Genomic DNA, 20,536 nt, shown 5'->3' on the forward strand with positions numbered 1-20,536 from the left:
CATTGGAACAGAAAACAATGCCTCTTGCACAGGGTGTAGAGACATTTGCCAGGAGGGTTGTATAATGTCTCATGCATGATCTTTTCTATAACCTGTTTATTTTATTTTAATTTATTTTTCATATTCCAAATGCGGTTCTTGCAGCAGCTTACCCTGTGTTCCACTTGTATATATGGGACCATCTACTGGATGGACAAAACTATCAATAGCGACTTTAATTATTTTCATATATTGCCTAATTAATGTTTTATAGTTTTATTTGCAGATGAAAATTAATATGAGTATATATTGTTGCATGTTATACCTGAATCATCTGTAAAGGAATGAATCTGTAGAAAAATAATAGAATTAAGGACACTCTCATGTTCTAGTTTACAAACTGAAAGATAGAGAAAATAGTTCTTTATGCCATAATGACTTGAGATATTAGCACCTTGAGTTTTCAAAGAAAAACTTTATTTTTTTTTAAATATATAAGCAAGAGGTAGTTCATACAATGGTTGTATTTCATTGTTTAGAATCCATTTTCTTAATGTAAATTTGCACTTTGTTTTTTTCCAGTACCCACTACAATCAAATGATAAAATATAGTCAGATGATTCTAGCTACATTAGAGACTAATGTGTTTGTGTTTTTAAAAATTTCCTCTTTTTTCTATAAAACACCAATGAAAGTCTGTAAACACAATAACATTTAATATGTTAACCCAATGCTAATAAAACATGAACAGCTTTATGTGTATATAGTTTTCAAATTCAGATTTCCTAGGAAGAATAGTCAACTGAAGTTTAATTATGGGTCATTCACTAAGTGAATGAACTCTGCATTCACAACAACATATTGAAATGTTGGCATCATACTGATTCTCTCCAAAGACTTTCTCTTAGGCAGTATCTCAATTCATATCAGTGCTTTTATTTAGCAGGATAGATAGTAATATTATTATTTGGAATTCAGAATTCTGCTCTGACCACTCAGAATCTCGACTTTTTTTGCTTAGCTTTGTCTTTCTGCCTTGATCAGATCTGCTAAAATTTCTACATTTTTGCTTTCATAAAATGTGTAGATATATTTAAAAATGCAAAAATGGGACTTTATTTCAGGTAAGTATTTATCTTTAAATTTAAGAAATAACTTGGATGAGAAAAAGTTTTGGCAATTTCTTTGTAGTACAATAGTTTTATGAAACATAAATTATTTTTCTTTAGAAAGCAGTATTTTTTACAATTCCCTTTAAAATAAATCAGGTCTTGCTGAAGGTGAGTCTTTTCATTGAAATTGTCATCATGATCTACTAAGTTTAGTCTTGAGTCTTCATACCTACTTACAAATTTCTATATTTGTAATTAGCTATACCTTACCAATTTCTTTATTTAAATTTTATAGATTATAAATTTCTCTTTGCTGTCTAGATGACAGGTTAATTAATTAACTTAAATTACATATTTAACCTTTTGATAGGTGCTCAAATAAGATCAATATCAGTCCAGCCAGTCAGAAGCTCTAGTGGGACACATGGGACGTTGTTGACAAGGAACAGTTGGAGACCGAATCTGCATGTTCTGTGTGTGTGTGTGTGTGTGTGTGTGTGTGTGTGTGTGTGTGTGTTTGAGAGAGAGAAAGTGTGTGTTTGTGTCTACATGTGTCAGAGAGACAGAGAGAAAGAACCAGAGAAAAAGAAGGGGGTCTTTTGAGGAAGCAATGCAGAATATGGCTTGGTAGCTTGATTAAACATAAGTTGTGAAAGTCAAGCTGAGAAGTTCCAGTCTCACATACTAAGTTTATGTCAGTTCATACATGAGCGGATGGCACTACAATTTGAGATTTCTCTTGATCACCAAGGAGACTGAACACAGAAAGGCAATCTATGGAAACACTTCAGGATTTTAATGAGAACCTTTGGTATTGTTAGAAGTGAGGTTAAAAAGTAAGGGAAAAATAAAAAGACACATTTAGAAGTACTTGCTCAGACAAGATGTTGTATTAAATATAAAACTTGGAGGAGAAAAAGCCATAAGCAAGTCCAGGTTGCCTTGAGGAATGGACAGAGCGAAGGAACTACTTCCTGAGTGACCTACACCTGTACTTTTTCTCTGTATCCCTGGACATACATCTTAAGGTCTTATTCTCGAAAGATTTCAGGTGCAAGGAGCCCTTCCATTCTTCATCATGGGACTAAAAACACTGGGAAATATAAAGAAAAATATAAATGAAAGTCATTATTGCCCAAGCGAGGTGGCTAATACCTCTAATGTTTAGGAGGCTGAGGTGGGTGGATCACTTGAGGTCAGGAGTTTCTGACTAGCCTGGCCAATATGCTGAAACCTCTTCTTTGCTAAAAGTACACAAAATTAGTTGGGTGTGGTGGTTCATGCCTGTAATCCGTGCTACTCAGGAGGCTGAGGCAGGGGAATTGCTTGAACCTGAGGGGCAGAGGGAGGTTTCAGTGACTCAAGATTATACCACTGCACTCTAGTCTTCATTGCATAGTGAGACACTGTCTCAAAAAAAGAAAAACAGAAAAGAAAGTCACTGTCATTGTCTCTTCCATTGTAGGATAACAGCAAATGCCATTATAATTTCTAGAGACATTGAATTCTTTTTTTTTTCTAGCAATATAATTGAAAAAGGAAGATATTTTAAAAAGAGCAGATGATTGAATGCAAGGTGTCTGTGTCATCTTTTTCCCCAGGATGAAACCTGAGACTTTGAATTCTATTACTTAAGTAAACATGCCACGATTATTGATTTAGCACCTATTCAGTGAAACTTGGAGCTTTGTGATGAAATGTAAACAGACATGACATGGACATTGACCTGCAGAAATTTGGATAGTTAGTAAACAGAGAGGTAGATAATAAGCCATAGCATCCTAGTGAAGGAACGAAGAAAGTTCTGTGACAGTTCAGGGACAAGTTTTGTTTTGAGGAAATCTGGATGGAAGCTGTAAATTTTTGAAGTGTGTCCTGAAGAATATTTGGGCTATAGAAGGGATTCATCTGTTAGCATCTGATGAATGGAACATTAGAACACACAAATCTATGTTAAGCAGCTACATGCCAATCGTTGCTGTTACTACTACTTAGGTGTTAAGTGTGGCATGGTAACAGAAGCTCTGCTTTACCATATGCTGTTTCCATCAGTGCCATACCATAAAAGCTCTTTTATTTATTATTTATTTTTTTTTTTAGAGACAGGGTCTCATTCTGTCACCCAGGCTGAAGTGCAGTAGTGCAATCATAGCTCACTGTAGTCTTGACTTCCTGGGCTCAGAGAATTCTTCCATCTCAGCTTTCTGAGTAGCTGGGACTACCGATACACTCCGCCACACCTGGCTAATATATTTCATTTTATTATTCTGTAGAAATAGGGTGTCGCTATGTTGCTCTGGCTGGTCTTGGGCTCAAGTGCTCTCTCATTCTGGGATTACTGGCAGAAGCCGTTGGACTGGAACCATAAATGTTTTTATGTTATCCAGAGCTGCTGACCATGGCAATTTGTGGGGTGGACAAGCTACTTACGATGAAAGGGTGGCAGATGAACAACAGGGAAAGAAACTAGAAAGTCAAATAGTTTTGCTACTGTTTTCACACACAAGAAATGAATTCACTTCTCTTATAGACAGCACTGGATCTAATTCAAGATATAATTTATAGCATGATTTTCATCCTTGAGTATCTCCCATCTTTTCAGGAAGTCTTACACACTTTTCCAGCATTTCTGCATTAGTCAAGGGGTGTTGGATTGTATCCAGCTGATAGAAAATAACCTAGCCTCAATCTGGCATTGAGGGAAAAATCGAAATTTATTAGAAGGGTTGTGAGATATCCAAACTTACTGCAAAAGTTGAGAAATCAGATTGGGAGAATGGCAGATATGCAGATAGACTTTGGAGTCACCTGGAAGCAATGAATCTAAGGACATCATCAATCTTATGTCTGTTTCTTTGCTTCTTTCTGGAAATAGACTTGCTTTACATGGCATGTAAATGGGTTCTCTGCAGTTTTCATTAGATGTATTTTGTTTTTCTCAATACCACCAGTGAGGGACAAAGTTCCATAATTCCATAGTAAAAATCCCTGGGTCTACTTTTGATTGGCTCATTTGGTTCAAGAGTAAGAAGAGATAAAACTAGGCTTCTCTTGGGTATACAAGTTGGCAGGGGGAGAAGGACAGTTCTCACCACAAGGTGTCTGGAATGAGCAGGCACTACTTCACTTCCCTGTCCAAAATGTTTTTGAGGAACATTTATATGTCAGGCAAGCCTTAGAGACTGAGATTACAAGAGATACAAGCATTTCTAATTTTGAGAGATAGGTACTTATAGGCAGAAGAATCATGGTCCTTGAGAGATGTGCATGGCCTCCCTCCTGCCTTCACCCCTCATTCCTGGAACCTGGGAATAGGTTACTAGGCATGGCACCTGACTTCTTCAATATTCTGCTTTAAATATTTACTTCAAATGGCAAAGGTGACTAAGATTGTAGATGGAATTCTGTTTCCTAATCAGCAGACCTTCCAATAGAGAGAATTATCCTTGGTTATCTGATTGAGCACAGTATATTAACAGAGACCCTCCTGTGTGGCTCAAAAGGAGATTAGAGTTGGAGTAGAGTAACACAGTGTGTGAAAGTGATACCTGGACATTGCTGGCTTTGAGTATGAGAGCCAGGATCAAGGAATGTAGGCAACAGCCTTTAGAAGCTAGAAGAGATAAGGAAACTGATTCTTCCTTAGAGCTTCCAGAAAGGAGCCCAACAGCCCTGCTGACACCTTGATTCTATCCCCATGGAAGAAACTGTGACCCGTGGAAGAAACTCTACCTTTGAAAGAAACCTTTGCTCTGTAGAAGAAACTCTGAAGAAACTATAAAAGAGTAAATGTGTATTGTTCCAAGCTTATTAAGTTTGTGGAGATTTGTGATATTATTTGAAATTCATAATGAAGTATTACTCTGAAAACAAAGTTCAGAGTCACTGAAGTTGTTAGGTTTCTAGCCTTCTGACCCCATCTCCATTCTGAGATTCTACTTCCAATAATTTCTAGTTGAAAACACTCTTGGGCACTTAGAGTTTTTGCCTTCCTCAAGAATGCCAAGGAGACTATATAGATTATTCTTTTAGGGCAGATATTTGCCAGATATTTTAAAAATTTCCCTTCTAAAATTTGAGTGATAGTTACTTTGTCTCTGAGCTGGATCTTGCACTGTTGCCCAGGCTATAGTGCAGTGGCACAGTCATAGCTCACTGCAGCCTCAAACTCCTAGGCACAGTGATTCTACCACTTCAACCTCCTGAGTGTCTGGGACTACAGACTGGTACTATATTAAGCTTCAGAGAAGAAGCATGTCATGTCCAGGTTCCCGCAAATTAGAAAATGGTGGAATATATATATATATATATATATATATATATATATTTTTTTTTTTTTTTTTTTTTTTTTTAGAAGGAGTTTTGCTCTTGTTGTCCAGGCAGGAGTGCGATGGTGTGATCTCTACTCACAGCAACCTCTGCCTTCCATGATGAAGTGATTCTCCTGCCTCAGCCTCCTGAGTAGCTGGGATTACAGGCATGCACCACCATGCCCAGCTAGTTTTTGTAGAGATGGGGTTTCACCATGTTAGTCAGGCTGGTCTCAAACTCCTGACCTCAAGTGATCCACAAAGAAACAATGAAAAAAAAAATCCCCTATTAGATTTGCATTACAATTTTCAGCCACCATGACCGGCAAGTTTTTATATTTTTTAAAGAGTTGCAGCCTTCCCATGTTGCCCAGGCTGGTCTGGAGATCCTAGCCTCAAGTGATCCTACCATCTCAGACTCCAGAATTCTGGGATTACAGACATGAGCCACCACACTCAGGGACATTCTGCAAATTTGACATTTTGCATCAGGTTAATATAGTCCCATGGTAAATTGTCCTAAATAGCATATTCAAAAGATACATTGTTTTGACACAGGAAAGTAATAAAGGGTCATTTAATTTTTCTTTTTTTTCAGACAGCTATAACAGCTTTCCAGAGGAGATGGCTTTGAATGACTTATAACGAAGTACCTCAATTGTTATTTCCTCATCTGTCTCCATAGAGTTTCACTTGTGATGGTGGCTGCAGCTTTACATTTTGTATTTTCCTACTTACAAACACTCCTGACAAAATCTTCTGAGCACTCCACTCCTTCTGGCTACAACTTAAGCTGTGGTCACTTCTGGGCAAAATGGTTCTCTGACCTTTTGAACGTACACTTTGTTTACTCCTCCAGCCAAACGTGTTTGCTGGAATTGGAATGACAGTTTATTCCCTTGGCAGATCAATCATTATGGGCAAGTGACTCAGCTTGCATGGGCCACAGTGGCCTCATGTCTAAAATAGAGGCAGCTGAGAGGTTTAAAGTTTTAATCCATATAGAATGCTTAGTATCCAGCACACACAAGCACCTGTAATCTGATATTAGTGCAACATCACTAATAATAGAAAACAGAACTTGAAAATTTCAGTGAAATAACATGTGTATAATGTGTCTGGAATGAATGGTAATCCAGGCATAATAAATGTTGATCATCTGTGACATAACAGTTTATTGTAATGGAGTGGTAAGCTTAAGAAATAAGACCAACAGCCTGTCATTTCTGGTGGTTTCTACTGTGGTTTTAACAAATGGGAATTTCAAGAAGAGTAACATTTTTGTTAAAAGAGCCCATTATTATCATTCTGCTTTATTTGTAACTTTACTCTTTTTGAGCTCCTGTTATCAAATGGATTTTGAGCATATGTGAATTAGATAAATTAATCACCATGAAAGGATTAGAATAACTTTTTGGAAAATTATCTGAAACCGTCAAATGGCAATAAAACTACTCTTCGTGTGTGAGATTAAAGAGAAATTAGTTTTCTTTCTCTTGTTGTCTAGACACACAAAGTCCAACTGTATGCATATAGTCACAAAATCTAGGTGAAAAATGAAAACTATGTTAACAGAGTGAGAGCGATGTTTTAACCAATCAACATCAACATACAATTGGTGACAATTACTAAATTACTCCAATTTTCATCTGGTAGTTGGATGTTTGACATTGTGTAGACATAGCTTGACAGTAAAGATAATTATGAAAGATTATTAAATAAGGGTCTCCCTGACACAGATTAACTGAAAAGTATTTAGTATTTTTTGAAAGCACAGGTAATCTGTGCTTGGAAATTATGTGTGTTTTGAATACTACTATTTGGTTGTATGAATTGTGCCTGTTTGAATAATTAAGAAATAGCTTCTCCTAATGAAGAACATTTTCCATCACATACATAATTTTCCAGTATGTGAATTCTAATTCAATTCAAATTGCAATTTTGATTCTTGTCATAATTTGAACAGATTACCTAGAATATATAATCAAATTTTCACATACTGCATGTCATAAGAATTTTTTTCTTAGAAATTGTCAGAGATAGAAACTTTAGGTGTGCCTAGTCCATTGGAATATTTGACCATTTAAAACAATTAGCTCATTATTTATTTGTGGAGTCTTGCTTCCTAAGATGTTGTAGCCTAATTTTTGTCATTTAATATTGCTGATTTAAATACTGTTATTTATTTTCCATAGTATTTTAGCCAAGCTATTTATTGTTTATTTATTTTTTATTTTGGAGACATAGTTTTGCTCTGTTGCCCAAGTTGGAGTGCAGTGTGGTGCAATGTCCACAACCTCCATCTCTCAGGTTCAAGAGATTCTCCTGCCTCCTGTGTAGCTGGGACTACAGGCATCTGCCACCACGCCCAGCAAATTTTTGTATTTTTAGTAGAGATGGGGTTTCACTGTGTTGGCCAGACTTGTCTCGAAATTCTGACCTCAGGTGATCTGCCCACCTCGGCTTCCCAAAGTGCTGGGATTACAGGTGTGAGCGACCATGCCTGGCCTAACCAATCCATTTAACCTTTTAAATATTTAGTGTCATCAACTATTAAAAATAAGAGTAATATGATTATCAATCCTCTGATTTTTTATTTAGAATCACAGTGATTTGGGAGCAAACAACTATATAGGAAATAATTATAAAAGAGAAAAGATTAGTGTAGTCTTGGAACTTTAATGTCATATTAATTGAATGTTAATCCTACGACTTTATCTTTCATTGCAAGATTCCTTGCCTGAATGAAGTACTGGAAACCCTTGTTGAGAGTAGGTCCTACCTTCCTAGTTTGTTTTTTGGTTTTCCTAAACCAGGCTGTTTACATAATGACTCAGTTTAACATTTTCTCTTTATATTTAAGCATCTCTTTCCTTGGTGCAATCACAGCCAAACTGCAGTGAAAACAAAAAGAAATTGAGTAGTTGTGAGCTCCAGATTTCAGAGTCACAGAGAGTTTGTGAGATCAAAACGTCTGTGCTCAATAAGTAAATTAGACCCTCCTAAATCACATAGTCAGTTTAAGGCAAGGGAATCAGAGAGAAAGACTCCGAAGGAGTGACATATCTGTGGAATAGCTACTGGTAAAATACAACAAAGATGAGACAGTGTAGTCTCCACCTTATTATTTCAATCTAACGTTCTGTATTGAGATTCAGAGAAGCAGGTCCAGGTTTCTACAAATTAGAAAGTGGTGGCTTGGTCCTATAATCCCAGTACTTTGGGAGCCTTGGTGGGCGGATTGCTTGAGCTCAGGAGTTTAGGCCAGCCTGGGCAACATGACAAAACCCTGTCCCTACCAAAAAAAAAAAAAAAAAAATAGCTGCACATGGTGGCACTGGCCTGTAGTCCTAGCTACTTGGGGGGCTGAGGTGGTAGGATCACTTGAGGATAGGAGATCAAGGCTGCAGTGAGCCAAGACCACAATGGGCACTCCAGCCTGGGTGACACATGAGACCTTGTATCTTAAAAAAAAAGGAAAGGAAAAACATTTCCCTGTTAGATTTTACATATCTGATGATGACTTTTAATGGTGAAGGCAAGCATTGGTATGTGGTCTGTGGTCTATGTGTGTTTGTTTGTATTTGTGTGTGTGTGTGTGTGTGTGTGTCTATGTGTGCGTGAATGGTGTTGAAGGAAACCCATAGGAAAAGTATCCGTAATTCATTTAAGATCAAATTTGTTACAGTTTTCTTGGAAATGCCAACTAATAAAACATGTAAACCACTCTACAGCCTCTTCCTCCCTAAAACCCCAAACATCTCAAAGTTTCCTTCAAGCCAGATATCCTCTTGGTCCTCTGTGCAAGTTGTCTGCACACTCCTCAGGTTTGTCTTTGGGAAAGTCCCTGTTGCCATCAGAAAGAAAGAACACAGCAGGCATTGATTTGTCTCAGGCAAAGGAGATCTTTGGGTGGGTTTCAACAAGATATGAAAATTCCAGGTTCATGAATACTCCCTTTTTTTTTCTTAAAAAGTTTATCTTTAGCTACGTTCTACTCCCCTCTCTGTCTTTTATGATATAATCATTAACTCAACAAGGGAACATCTACTATTCGCCTAACATCTTATCTACCTGTCACATATGGACTTTGGCCTCCAGTTAGGCTAATGATATTATTGATCTCCTACTCCCAGAGTATATTCTTTGGATGTTTTTGTCTCTTTTCCATTACTTGTTATCTTTAGAGACATTTTAGGTAGCTTACTTAAAAATTATTAATAAATAAGTCATTATTTGCAATTAGCATAGACAAGGCCTTAGGTGAGTGTAAGTGGGTATACGGGGAGATCTAACCCCTAAACCCACTGCTAGAAAAGTGAATGTGAAAGTCCCATTTATATGTGACCCAATTAAACCAACATTCCATACAAGGCACAAAATCTTCAGCGACTGCTTTAGCATTTCAGGGAAAAGACAATGGCGGCAAACATGAAAGTTGATGTTTTCTTTTCTTTTCTTTCTTTTCCTTTTTTTTTTTTTTTGAGACAGAGTCTCACTCTTGATGCCTGGAGTGCAATGTCATGATCTCGGCTCACTGCAACCTCCATCTCCTGGGTTCAAGTGATTCTCCTGCCTCAGCCTCCTGAGTAACTGTGACTACAGGCACCTGCCACTACACCGTGCTAATTTTTGTATTTTTTGTAGAGATGGGGTTTCACCATGTTGGCCTGGCTGGTCTCGAACTCCTGACCTCAGGCGATCCACCCACCTCAGCCTCCCAAAGTGCTGGGATTACAGGTGTGAACTACCACACCTGGCCAAACGTGGATGTGTTCTATGGAGGATCCTTGACAGAAAGATTTTCATTCAGTCTTGCGATGAATATACAGAGTGTAAACACGTGGTTGTGCAGTGGGGAAATGCTATGTTTCCTAAAACTGAGGTTCTTGTTTATTGCTTCTTTAGCTGCACAGAGACATAAAAGATGCAAAACTGGGGAGAAAGGAGAGATAAAACTATGACAAAACTGGAGGAGGACAACGTGCAATGATGTTGTAATTTAACATGTAAAGTACTCACTTTAGTATTTTTTACATAGTTACATTGTGACATTGCAGGATTCATAAGTGCAGTTCCATCCAAATGTATTGTAATGCATATTTTTTTCTTCTTAGCAGACTACACAATAAGGTTAAATCAAAGAACATGAGGCTTTGTTCTTACCAAATTCAAAAATACTTTTTATGACCTGGTATTTAAATCATTAACACAAAAGCTTTCAGGCTCCCAAAAATTTCTAATGTAACAAAATCCTTTCATAATTTTATATTTGAGATATATTAATTCAGATAGCTAGTATGAAATCAGTGAAATCAAGTTATACTTTGCATGTTTCTAAAATGTTTAAATTTAAAAATAGAAAATTAAGCCTAAAAAAACTTCAGCTTTCTCAAGAATATTAAAATGTTAACGAATTATTTAATTTTGAGTTAAATCAGATAATAATGAGAACAAATTACACCACTGCACATTCTACAGGGATCTTTGCACTTTACACTTTTGACTGTTTTGTTTTATCAGAGGCGATTTGGTATATTAAATATAATACTAGAAATTTACTAGAACTCGAAAGGTTTGAAACCCCAAGCTGCACACTGAGGTCACAGAATGTCTCCAAGCCAACCAATGCACTTTGCTTGTTGCCGAGGGAGCAGGGTGGCCTTTTGGCATTGACAGTGAGAAGTGTGAAGTAAAGCCTGTGGAGGTGAAACGCTTGCCAGGAAGCTTCAGCTTTTCTGTGATCCTAGGAAGAGAGAATAGATACTGGCAAGCCCCACCCAGAGAGCAGGCAGAAGACAAGTGCTCTGAGACTACACTTTAAGCCAACGGTAGGACCAAAAGGAAACAGATGCCTCAACCATCCCAACAGTGTTGTCAGAATGTCCCAAGGGCTTTTTCATGGCAAGTACCCTCTGGCCTCCTCCAGCAGTGCTTCCTAAAGCATACTCTGTCACCTACTTTGCAATCAGGTTATGTTAGGGCATGTTTTATTTTGGTGTGATGGTTGACCCTCCTAAACATGGACTTCCCTCAGACTGGTTCAAGATGGAAAAGAACTTTCTTCTGTTTTCTCCCAAAGTGCAACCACAGTGGAGAGCCCACAGTGTAGGCTTAGGCTGCCTGGGCCCTTCCTTTCTGGTTCTATCCTTTGACCATGTTAGGAATTTGGGGAAAGTACCTTCCTTCCCTAGTGACCTTTTCCTGTTTTTAGGCTCCTCCACGAGTGCTGCTATGTGAGCTCTGGCTCCTGTTTAGCTTTTATATCAGTTGTATCCTCAGTCCAGAAATGTATATGAGGTTTTTTCCCTCTTCAACCTTTGCTACAATACTGTAAAATGCTAGTTTTTATTTTTTTATTTTTTTAAGTAGTGCTTTCTAAATGGTTTTCATGAAAGCCACCTGGAGTACATGTTGAAAATTGATTTATTCGGAGTCCACCCCAAACCTAATAACCCATTTTGGGGATGGAGCCCAGGAATCTGCATTTTTAAAAAGTTGACCACCCTTTCAAGGTGATTCTGTAAGTCGTTCCTCAATGCAGTTGGAGAAATAGTGTTTTAAAGCAGTGATCCACAAAGTATTTTGCACATGTGCCCCCCAAAAGTATTTTGAAAAATCATGTGTCCCCTCACCTCACCCATCTAAGTTGACATCTAAACTTTTTCATGGGAAGTTAAATAGTTGACAGAGTTTGTATTTGCTGTTGTCACCTAAATATTGGTATTTTAAAATAAAAACTGTTATATCAAAAAAAAATTAAGATGAAGAGACACAACAACAAAGACAGAAATGAGGAAAACACCATGTGAGGATGGAAGTAAAGATTGAAGTGATTCATCCCTAAGCTAGGGAGCACTGTTGGAAACTACCAGGAACTAAGAGCAGAAGCATGAAGCATGAAGCACAATGCAAGTTGGAAGCATGAAGCACAATCCAAGTCAAAAGCATGAAATAGATTTTTCTTCAGAGCCTCTAGAAGGAATCATCTTAATTTTGGACTTTGCCCCAGAACAGTGAGAGACTATAGATTTTTGTTGTTTCCAGTCACCAAGTTTGTGGTAATTAGTTACAAAACCCCAGAAATGCATGCAGTCTGGATTAGATATATTCTGCGTACATATGTTGCCTAAGAATGCCAGAAGCCAGAAGAGTCTGCATTTCTGGTTCCTAAAATACTCTCTCAGTACCCATTGCTCTGTCTGTGGAAAGCTCTTCTGACACATTTTTAACCTTTAGGCTGTGTCCTATTTCCTCTGTCCACTAGGGAAGTAAGTCTTGAATTCCAGTCTCCCAAGGCTGACATTTTACCAAGTAAAAGACACTGCCTTTGTGTAACTCCCTCCTCTTTAAGTGTAGGGAGGAAATAAGATTTGCTTCTATCTCATGGAATATGATAGAGATAATGGAACACTACTTCCATAATTATGTTATATAAGCATATAAATTATCTTGCTGGCATACCCTTTCTGTTGCGTTCTTGGTTTCCATGCTTTGATGAAACGAGCAACCATGTTGAACAGGTACACGTGTCAAGAAACTGATAACTGCCTCTGTACAACAGCTGGCAAGGAACAGAGGCATTCAGTCCAGCATTCCCTAGGGCATTGAACCCTGCAAACAAGCCTGTAAGTGAATCTTCCTCTTTCAGCTTTAAAATGAGACCCCAGCTCAGGCCAACATTTTCATCAGTAAGAGACTTTGAAGCAGTGGATCCAACTGAGCTAGTGCCTGGATTCCTGATAAGCAAAAACTTTGATAAAGTAAATTCATTGTTTGAAGCTGTTAAATTTGTGATTACTTATTAGAAAGTAGTCAATAACTGTGGCATAATATGCAAAAAGTGGATTTCAGCTGAGTACAGTAATTTGCACCTGTAATCACAGCTACTTGGGAGGCTCAGGTGGTAGAATTGCTTGAGGCCAGGAGGTTGAGGCTGCAGTGAGCTATGATAGCACCACTGCAATCATAGTTCACTGCAGCTGTGTGCCTGGGAGACAAAGAAAAATCTTCTGTCTAAAAAAAGACATGGATTTCAAAAGTTAGACAGATTGTAACCCAGCTTCTACATACATATCATGTATTTATTGGAGGGATATATATTTTGAGATTTTGCAACCTTAGGAACAGTTAGTTGGCAAGTGAAAGAAATTTTGGTTAAATTGACTTAAGGGAAAAGAAGAGATTTTTCAGACTCCCTTTACTAGCAGTACATTTAGTTTAGAAAATATTGTCCTGTGGTCTAATCATTGCCGTTAGGAACCTGGCACTTTGGTGCCATGTTTCTTCTTTTGGCTTTCTCAGAGACGCTGCCTTTGTGTGATGGTAGGCAGTCAACAGCATTTCCTAGTATGTCACTGTTTTCTCAGAGAAGCATATTGGCCTGGGAACTATGCATATTGGCCTAATTTTAGTTGCATACCAACCAATGTCTGTATCCAGTGAAAAGAGACACTTAGATTGAAAGAAACACTTAGATTGAAACTTAGATTGAATAGACACTTAGAATCTCTTCCCAGAGTTGGGAAGAGATTGGGTGGGTCCAGTAGGCTCTAGATAGATGCAAGTAAGATTGCTCCCCAATAAGATTGCTCCCCAGAGGAAAACTGAATGCTGGGCAAGCAAAACTCATTAATGTTCATTGTCATTGCTCATACTACAAATACTCCCAAAGAAGAAAGAAAGGCATGGGTGCTTCATGGAAGAGACTAGCTTGGGGGAAAAATCTTACCTAGGATATATATTTTTTTCACCTAAAAAGAACTTGGATATTCAGAAACGAGAAAACTTGTGTATTAGTTGCTGTTGTTGGTTTGTAAACAGCTGTATCTTTTAGTGACATATAGAAATAAAATGACAGGAACAGATGAGGATATTTCTATTATAATGTTATACAGGCAGTTCTAGGTTGGGAGTCATCCTCCTGGGACACTCCTGGGTTTGGAAGCTGTCAGCTGGTGGCAAATTAGAGATAGCCTGAGATTTAAAGTGAGATGGGAAATATGACTTCAAATGAATTAGGCTCTTTTGCACTGGGTGTAATATGCTGTGCCTGGCATCTCTTTTAAGAGTTCTAACTGGAAGGCTGGGTTTACTGAAGAATAAGCCAGTTTGGGGAGTTAGTCTGGTGAACATGAAAATGAATTTGGACAAATTTCAGTCTAAGCCTTTAGCACAGTGGAAATTTGGAAAGAGTTTCATTGTAGAACATTAGGCAAATGGCTGATAAAAGAACTTCCAGTTTTTTCTCAAGAAATTCTGCAAAAAGCAAAGGAGGTCGTACTTAGCCTCCTTTTTCTGCTCTTTCTGCTTTTTCTGCAGTGGACTTCTTTGTGAGATTATGCTGTGAATGAGTTCTCAAGCTGGTGATAAAACCTCGTCTTCAATTCTTGTGCAACCTTGTAAGTCCAAGGAGGCACCACTATATCCTTAATTACATTAAGTGTCACTGGGTTGTTTGTTAATGTTTGCTTCCATAAGGGCCCCAGGCATTAGCAAACATATAGTTTATTCATTTATTCACTCAGTGAATATTTATTGAGCCTGTTCTAATTTTCAGGCCACTTTGCTAAATGTCATCCTATCACTTTCCTTGCAAGCTATATTATATAGGGGAAACTGCACAACTAACTGGAATTTAGTTGTATAATTTAGTATAATTTAGTATATTTAGTATAATCATTGCAATTATGCAGAAAGCTGGGGATATATGAGAACACCTGGGAGGAGTATGTATCCCAGACTGAGAGAGTAAAAATGCAGTAAGGGGAAATTTGACGAATGAGTAACTGACCAAATTGCTGGGAGGAAGGTCATTTCAGACAGAAGGAGGAGAGTGTTCAAAGCTGAAGTCTAGAGCCTGACAATATCGATTCTCTTATCTAAGTGTTGTTTACAAAACTGAATGGCGGTGAATTTGAAGCCTGAAATGTCTGAAGTGTAGTCTCTGTATGGTCAGTGAATTTCAGAGCACATCCTTCAGTCACCAGTGGAGCTAGAGAGAATATATTGATATATATGCTCTAACGAAAACTGAGAAGCTCAACCATGACAGTTATTTATCTAAAAGGGGGTCTGATCTCCTTTTAGAAATGGGAAGCAAGGGTGGACAGCATAGCCCATAGACTAAATCAATCACACTCTCTGTCTGTTTTTGCCAAAGAGTTTAATGGAACACAAATACACCCATTTATTTACGTAGTATCTGTTACTGTTTTCACACTACAAAGGCAAAGTTGAGTAGTTGCAAAGGAGACTATGTGACCTGCAAAGCCTACAATATATACAATCTTACCCTTTATTTTAAAAAGTGTTCTGACCCCTGATGTAAAGGACTAGCTTCCTGAAGTCACATGGAGATTTTCTAAATTACCATGTAGACATAAATAGAAGAGTACAGAAGTTCCGTGATATACAGCAATGGTTCTCAAACTGGCTATGAATTTTTCCAAATGCAGATTCCTGGGCTCTATCCAGCCTTCCAGTTACTCACAAAGTCTGAGGATAGGTCTTAACAATTTGAACTGTAGTGGCCTTGTAGGTGGTATTGATGGCAAAAATTTTACATGTATATATCCATTGTGGATATATACATGTATATATCAATTTTGAGATGGAATCTCAAAAAACAAACAAACACAAAAACAAAAAAAAAGCTCTGTTGCCCTGGCTGGAGGGCACTGGCCTGATCTCAGCTCACTGCAAGCTCCGCCTCCTGGGTTCATGCCATTCTCCTGTCTTAGACTCCCGAGTAGCTGGGATTACAGATGCCCGCCACCACACCTCGCTAATTTTTTTGTATTTTTTTTAGTAGAGACAGGGTTTCACCGTGTTAGCCAGGATGGTCTTGATCTCCTGACCTTGTGATCCACCCACCTCGGCCACCAAAAATGCTGGGATTACAGGCATGAGCCACCATGCCTGGCCCTGAAATATTTTTTAAACCAAATATAAACAGATTATCCTTTCCACCATTAAAAACCAATTAGGAAAAAAAAAATGATAAAAGGCTTTTTTTAAGACCATTGCTTATATGGTTTATGCAAGATAACTTCCTGAAGTAACCTCTGAGACGAAATAGTTGCAAAGTATTTCCGTATTGAATTAATTAACAGATGGACAAAAAGGAATTATTAGTCGTAGATCTTTAAAATCAAATCCGTTTAAACAAAACACTATCAACCCAGCACCCAAAGAACACAACCAATCAAACGATGAAAAATATACACAATTATACACTACTACTACTAGATGATTATGATGATGAGGAGGATGGTGATGATTGTGATGATGATGATAATATGGTTGATGAGGATGGTAAAAGTGAGGGCGATTTTGATGATATTGGTGATGAGGATGGTGAAGGTGATGGTGATATGATGATGATGATGGTGATGGTAGTGATGGTGATGAGTATAGTGAAAGTTACAGTGATTATGACCTAATGATGGAGCTGCTGCTGCTGATGACGATGGTGATGGTCATGATGACAGCAATGAAGATAACAATTATTGTGATGATAGTTTTGGTGATAATAGTAATAATTGTGGTGATAATCTGTTTCTACATCTCAATCTCTGTTTCTCCCCCAGTCTCCATACAAACAAAACAACCTTAGAGACATTTCAAACTTACCATATTCAAAATGCAGCTGCTGCTTTTGACACAATGAATGCCCTTCTCTCTGCATTTTTACTATCTTAGGAGAATTCACAGCATCTGCTTATCACTCAGTGAGTCAAATGTGCTAGCTGCTCATCCACATGTCTGAATGGCTGCCTTGAGGAATTGGGGACCTACAGTGAGCAACAATGCTGTGCTGGGGCAAGGATGAATAAAGGAGGGATGAATTCAAGTTGTTGGAGGAAAACAGGGCAGTCGACTCTACCTGGAGCTCTCAGATGAGCCTAATGTTGGTGGAGATATCCAAGGGCATTTTGAAGACTTAGAAGAATGTTATCAGGCAGAACAGACATTCTTAACTAAGAGCAATTTTGGAACCGCTGTATAGGACAGCCTCCACCCCACACAATGATCTGGCCCCTAATGTGAACAGTACTGAGGTAGAGACAGCATGTGGTAGACTATAGAAGTCTATAGGAAAGAGAATCTGAAAAAAACTGTGCTAGAGGAACACTGAAGAATGTGGAGCAATTGAACAAATGTCTTTGCAGATATATTGGTACAAAATTGCAATGGAGTGCCAATGGGACAGGGAAAATGGACAAGTCCTACAATTCACAGTTCTTAACCATCCCCAAAGTGCCCCAAAGCTACAGAAGTTGGTGTGCATGTATTATCTCATTGATTCTGTTTGGTAATTACCATGCTGGCAGCTGGAGTCCCATGAAGGAACATTTTTAAACAGAAAAGTGACAAGCTCTGATTTGCATTTTGAGATTAATTACTGAGACTAATAGTTATTTGTTAACTTGCCCAGTTCGGGCTAGGTAGACATCTAGAGGGTATAATTTGATTTGTTTTGCAGAAGGGTGGTTGGCCTCTACATCATCTTGGCACACCACCTGAATTTCTTACCACCGAAGAATTATGTATTTAGCGAATGGCCATCTCATTTCTAAGACCCATCAAAGAAGTGAGAATGGATTAGGTATGGAACAAGTTGACCATTGGATTAGTTTATCAGATGATTAATATGCCATGCTAATTTATCAAGACATGGGACATTTAAAGAAGGGGAGAGTAACAGATACATATGTAACATATGCAGGGAAGATAGGAGACATTTGTCTCAATTTCTGTTTTCTTAATGCATGAATAAGCCTATTGGTAGATAAAGTTTGGGTTTGGTTCTGCTTCCTAAGTCAGGCTGCAAAATATTTTTTTATCAGTATTCTGAAATTGACTGTCATGTCAAGACTCTAAAAAAGTATCCATAGGTATATTTAAAAATAAAATATCATCTTTACATCTTATGAAGAACATCTGTTTACTATTTATTGGAATACAAAGTGGAATTTAGCTGTAACCATTAGAAAGTGACGAACAGTGTTTCTTCCACTATGCCATAATTATAGTGAGAGGAAACTATCAAAAAGAAATATTTCGTTCCTTTATATATAGTTGGCACAAAAATGTCCACATATATGAATAATATAAATAATGCATCATGAAAAGAAAACCTTCCATTACTGTTAAGAAAATTAATCAGTTGTCATTACTGTGGGATTTGGGATACATCTTACATGTTCTTGGTTAGATTCAGGAGCCAAAGAACAATGCCTAATTGAAGAAAGTGGGCTGTAATTTTGTGCTTTTAAAACAATGGCCTCTGGCCAAATATGGGCAAAATAAACAATATTCAATTTATTACTTTACATTGGTTACCTTCATCCTGCTGGAAAAGAGAGATGATTTACAGTTATATTTTTCCTGCACAATTAACATCATTGTTGCCAGTTTTATAGAAGAGGCAGGAAAGTGGGCTTGCAATGATTTATTGTGAATGCATGAAACAATGAATGCTACTAGCAACAGAGTTTTAATAGGAAAAAATTAAAGCACATAGTATTAAAAATAAAAGCCCCTGGGCGCGGTGGCTCATGCCTGTAATCTCAGCACTTTCGCCGACTGAGGCGGGCAGATCGAGGGCAGCCTGACTAAAATGCCGAAACCCCATGTCTACTAAAAATACAAAAATTAGCTGGGCGTGGTGGTACATGCCTGTAATCCCAGCTACTCAGGAGACTTGAGGCAGGAAAATTGCTTGACCTTGAGAGGCGGAAGTTGCAGTAAGCCAAGATGACACCACTGCAGTCTAGCCTGGGCAACAGAGGGAGACTTCATCTCAAAAAATTAAATAATATTTATTTAATTAGAGGGGGCGGAGCAAGATGGCCAAATAGGAACAGCTCCAGTCTCCAACTCCCAGCGCCAGCGACACAGAAGACCGGTGATTTCTGCATTTTCAACTGAGGTACGGGGTTCATCTCACTGGGGAGTGCCAGACCATCAGTGCTGGTCAGCTGCTGCAGCCCGACCAGCGAGAGGTGAAGCAGGGCCAGGCATCGCCTCACCTGGGAAGCACAAGGGGGAAGGGAATCCCTTTTCCTAGCCAGGGGAACTGAGACACACAACACCTGGAAAATCGGGTAACTCCCACCCCAATATTGCGCTTTAAGCAAACAGGCACACCAGGAGATCATATCCCACACCTGGCCGGGAGGGTCCCATGCCCATGGAGCCTCCCTCATTGCCAGCACAGCAGTCTGTGATCTACCTGCAAGGCAGCAGCAAGGCTGGGGGAGGGGCGCCCGCCATTGCTGAGGCTTAAGTAGGTAAACAAAGCTGCTGGGAAGCTCCAACTGGGTGGAGCTCACAGCAGATCAAGAAACCTGCCTGTCTCTGTAGACTCCACCTCTGGGGACAGGGCACAGCTACACAACAACAACAACAACAACAACAAAGCAGCAGAAACCTCTGCAGACGCAAACGACTCTGTCTGACAGCTTTGAAGAGAGCAGTGGATCTCCCAACAAGGAGGCTGAGATCTGAGAAGGGACAGACTGCCTGCTCAAGTGGGTCCCTGACCCCTGAGTAGCCTAACTGGGAGACATCCCCCACTAGGGGCAGTCTGACACCCCACAACTCACAGGGTGGAGTACACCCCTGAGAGGAAGCTTCCAAAGCAAGAATCAGACAGGTACACTCGCTGTTCAGAAATATTCTATCTTCTGCAGCCTCTGCTGGTGATACCCAGGTAAACAGGGTCTGGAGTAGACCTCAAGCAATCTCCAACAGACCTACAGCTGAGGGTCCTGACTGTTAGAAGGAAAACTATCAAACAGGAAGGACACCTACACCAAAACCCCATCAGTACATCACCATCATCAAAGACCAGAGGCAGATAAAACCACAAAGATGGGGAAAAAGCAGGGCAGAAAAGCTGGAAATTCAAAAAATAAGAGCACATCTCCCCCGGCAAAGGAGCGCAGCTCATCGCCAGCAATGGATCAAAGCTGGACGGAGAATGACTTTAACGAGATAAGAGAAGAAGGCTTCAGTCCATCAAATTTCTCAGAGCTAAAGGAGGAATTACGTACCCAGCGCAAAGAAACTAAAAATCTTGAAAAAAAAGTGGAAGAATTGACGGCTAGAGTAATTAATGCAGAGAAG

The 20,536-nt window shown here is 38.8% G+C and overlaps 1 protein-coding gene across 1 annotated transcript in view; it reads left to right on the forward strand.

Annotated features, from left to right (window-relative positions):
• Window positions 1-20,536, forward strand: part of LOC110740399 (neuroligin 4 X-linked) — a 313,633-nt gene that overhangs the window by 74,342 nt on the left and 218,755 nt on the right. The window lies entirely within an intron of this gene.

Source organism: Papio anubis, chromosome Y, assembly GCF_008728515.1.
Source record: "Papio anubis isolate 15944 chromosome Y, Panubis1.0, whole genome shotgun sequence".
Classification (NCBI taxonomy): domain Eukaryota; kingdom Metazoa; phylum Chordata; class Mammalia; order Primates; family Cercopithecidae; genus Papio; species Papio anubis.